Genomic DNA, 4,217 nt, shown 5'->3' on the forward strand with positions numbered 1-4,217 from the left:
TCCCCCTCCCCCACCGCTCCCCTAGTTGGACGCATCGCTCTGCAACTACACACAATGACAACACGCTGCGATAACTAGAGTCCCTTTTGGCTGGTACATAGCTTGAAGTGGGAAAACATTGCGGCGCGAGCCTCCCTCCGGCGTCGCGCACCCGTCATTTACACACGCATCTCACACAGGCACGGAGGACGGAACACCACTACGCACTCTGCGGGGATGAGACAAATTCATCGCACAACTCGATTGTACTTCCGAGTAACAGTAACATAATGCAGTACACGGGGGAGAAACAAGCTCAGGCGCTTTGCGCCAAAACGCTTTCATTAAAGCGCCACATAATGCATCGTCTTTAAACAGTGATTAAACAGTAACAACGAAAGAATTCAATTTGCAGTTACAAAGTGATGCATTGCAATAGCAAAGCAATGCTTTGCAGCGTGTTTCATTGCTTCCCTAGAGGAAAAGTTAACTGAGGATTGCCGTTATCTAACTGCAGATGAACTGCAACTGCTTTTGGCCGCGAATTACTAACTGCGACTGGGATAAGAGGATTTTCCCGGATTATTCCGACATTTTAATTTGAGTTTAGCTAACGTGAAATCAGCCAAAACGCAGTCTATGCATCAGTTATTTTACAGCTAAAAGCTGTCACATTTTCATACTGAAGTTCAACTAAACAGAGCTGCTTTTCGACTGCGGACGTGACTAAGAGTCACTGGAAATAAATTCTCTCGAGCTGATACCGACTGATTCTTCTTTCAGTTACTTGAGAACCACTTTCAGTCACTTTAGTCGAAGTACAAATACTATCAGTCAGCCAAAGATCCTATATTTTGCCTCTGTTTTAGACGGCTTTTGCATAAGCGCCATGTCAGTAAAATATATTCAAAATTTAGTAACTGTCAGTCGTCCCCCTTAACTAAAATTTGACTATGTCGTAACTAACTTTTGCGAGAGTACACGCTCCAGCAAGATTAGTCATTTTATAGCTACATGCAGTTAAACTTTGTGACTGCGTTGAGCTGAAGGTTTGCTCCTTTGTTACCAGAGGGCTGGACTTAGAAAATTTCTCTTCGAAGACCTTCACTCCGTAGCGGGTTCTGACTGCTCGCAACGCAGTGACATTCAGTTAAAAATCAGACAATATCAGTCGAAAGTCAGTTCACCCGTCATATAGTCAGAGAGTCACTCTACCACGACCAGTCGTGCCCAGACAGATGCGTATAGCGTAGTGGTCTAGAGTGTCGACTTCCGTCCTGATATTTCAAGGTTCAAATACGCATTTTTTTTCCTTTTTTTCGAAGTATAATTAAAATGTAGCAAAAGTCAGTCAAGTGCAGCAAAGCTTTTCAGTAGACTCCAGGGTAAGTGACAGATAACATCAGTCGCGCCTTCAGTTCCTCTTAGGTGATATCAGTTAAAGTTAGTCAACCGCCAGGTAAAACGCAGCTAAAACACAGCCGAGGTACTCAGCTAATATCAGTGCACTCCTGTTACAGGGAAAGCCCTCAGTAGAACGTAAGTCAAAAGTCTGCAATTTTTAGTGAAAACGCTGGAAAACGCCGCTAAACGCAGTCAATCTTAGTTAAAATCCGCCAAATGTCAGCTGATATTTTAGCTAACTTTCAGTAAAACGTCAGCAATTCCCAGTTGCTTTTTTCCTCTAGGGAATTTGCAATTGCACAGCATCACTGTGTGATTGCAAAGTAAATAATGTCATGTCCAAATGATCTTTATACTTCGCAAGTTCTGCAAAGCATTGCTTTGTAGGGATTTAACAGTGCTCGTTCGTAATCAGATTCCGACGTGCCATCGGTATCCTGCTGCTCTTCGAGAACTGTGTGCCACTGTCAATGATGGAGCGATATGTGAGTGTTTCAACTGCCAAAAGCGGACAGAAAATCCCCCTTCGCTTTTAACCCCTTCATATTTTCAACAGCAAACACTCGGACGGCCCTCCCCTGCCGCAGGCTACCCTCCACTTCGAGACAACTCTCGGTGGAAAAGGTAGCGCTTTCTCCTAATTATGAATCTATACGTGTTTACCCTCCTCATCACTTTTCCCATACCCGTGGCACCACCAGCTGCACGCTTCACTAGCACATGCCACAGTATATTCCCTACAACCGCCAGTACTCGACGTCTCCCTTCATCTGGTTAGGACCAAATGTTGTAAACGTCGCATGGATGACTAATGATATTCCCTTCCGGCGGTTGGACAAGGCTGGTGGGGTTGGGATGGTGGGAAGGATCGGGAAGAGTTGAGGGTGGGTGGTGGAAGGGGGCAGGACAGAACAGGACAGGCCGGTCCGCTTTGGGGTCCCGGCCGCCCCCCCTCGGGCCACTTCCGGAGATTTTAAAGTGAGCCGCGGCCCAGCCTGGATCACAGGGGGGGAGTGCGGAGTACAGCGACCTTGGGGCGGAAGAGACAGAGAGAGTGAGAGAGGGGGCGGGGGAGAGGGGGGGAGAGAGAGGGAGAGGGACAAAGAGAGAGAGACGCAACACAGAGACGAGCGGGAGCATGGAGGTTAAGAAAATGAAGGTGTAATGATATTACTTCCGCTCTCCTCCCCGGGCCCGAGCGCTCTGCCCTCACCCCGCCCGACCCCACCACAGACAAGACCGGGGGTGGCGATGCGTGGCGGAGACGGGCGGGAGGCACGTGGTAGTTAGACGCACTCTTGTGGCGCGGCGGGGTAGTTAGACGCGCGCTTGTGGCTGCGCCGCCCGCGCGGCCACGGGGGGCGCGGTGTGGTGCTTCCGGAAGTTTGAAACCTTACGCGACTGCCGCTCTTATCCTGACTGACGCGCAATGCCGCTGGGAGACGGCAAGAAACGATTACGCGGTCGTGGCTGCTGGGCGGGGAGGGGTATGGGGTAGGGCAGCCCCAGGTGTGCGCGGGTGCGAGGCGGGGCGGGGCAGCCGGGTGGGATTGCGAACGAACAGCGGGTCCGCTGGGAGAGCGACTCGTGCCAGCCGCCTGAGGGCCGCAACGGCTTTTTTGCTCCATCAGAACAATCCATCCCTCATTCTATACCCCCCTTCCCCCCGTCCTCCCCCTCGACCCTCTTCGCCTGGAGCAGAGCATTCCACCGCATTGGTTGTGCTGTCCGACAGGCGGCTTCAGGCCCAGCGCGCCTGTTGCGTTTCATTCCGCGGGGAGGAACGAAGCCGTACGGCTGTCTCATCCCCCCGCCACCACCACCACTCCTCAGCCCCTCTGCGCGCTTAAAATATCTCTCTTAACTGAGATCGAATTAACGGAATAAGCGAGAGACGCGGCAAACAGACTTCGCAATGTAGCGCGGGACACTGTTAAACATCCCAACAATTATCTTGTAGAGTGCTAAACGCGCATTGAGGGATGACATCACTTTCTTCTCCATGGCTCACCAACAATGATACACCAATACATCAAGTGTGCAACTGACATTCGCATGCAAGTGCTTAACACAAGACTACGTTGCACACTTTTAAGTGCTTTTTGACTAAGTACTTGAATAGGTACTTAACACCACACCATGTGCATACCCGTTTCCACACTTTTGTTTTAATGGTGTACATTTCACAATGCACTGCAACACATTATGACAGGAAAAATGACAGCATCGACCGCTAATTATTTTCGAGCAACGTCTGTTATTCGAATAACAGTATTGCTCGGTATTGCTATAGATTCAATGGTTAACATTAGGTATGGAGAGGAATGTACAGGACCACCGCACAGGCAAAACTGAACAAAACTGTCTACAGTGGAGCCGTATTCGTACACTGTACCGTGTAAAACCTGTGCTTTCCTGTGTTATAACGACTCTGTACTCCGCGCGCTGTACCCTAAGGTACAGTGATTAAGAGCGGCATCTACAGTAACGCCGTAGATCGTTCCGTTTTAGACTCTTTGTTTTTTACAGTGTGTGTGGGGTTCGCAAGCGTGCCGCGTCCCCCCGTCTCGTCCGTCCACGTGCTGGGCCAGCACCACCCCTTACCTTGTCCCGCAGTGCTGTCGGTCGGTCACCACCCCCCCACAGGCACAAAGAGTTCTTGCAGCCCCCCCCCCCCCCCCGGTAAGTGACAGATAACATCAGTCGCGCCTTCAGTTCCTCTTAGGTGATATCAGTTAAAGTTAGTCAACCGCCAGGTAAAACGCAGCTAAAACACAGCCGAGGTACTCAGCTAATATCAGTGCACTCCTGTTACAGGGAAAGCCCTCAGTAGA

General features: G+C 50.2%; 1 protein-coding gene across 3 annotated transcripts in view; it reads right to left on the reverse strand.

Moving 5' to 3' along the window:
- LOC113211506 (synaptotagmin-10-like) overlaps positions 1 to 4,217 on the reverse strand; it is a 42,708-nt gene that overhangs the window by 5,036 nt on the left and 33,455 nt on the right. The window lies entirely within an intron of this gene.

Source organism: Frankliniella occidentalis, unplaced genomic scaffold, assembly GCF_000697945.3.
Source record: "Frankliniella occidentalis isolate FOCC.00 unplaced genomic scaffold, Focc_3.1 Scaffold35, whole genome shotgun sequence".
Lineage (NCBI taxonomy): Eukaryota > Metazoa > Arthropoda > Insecta > Thysanoptera > Thripidae > Frankliniella > Frankliniella occidentalis.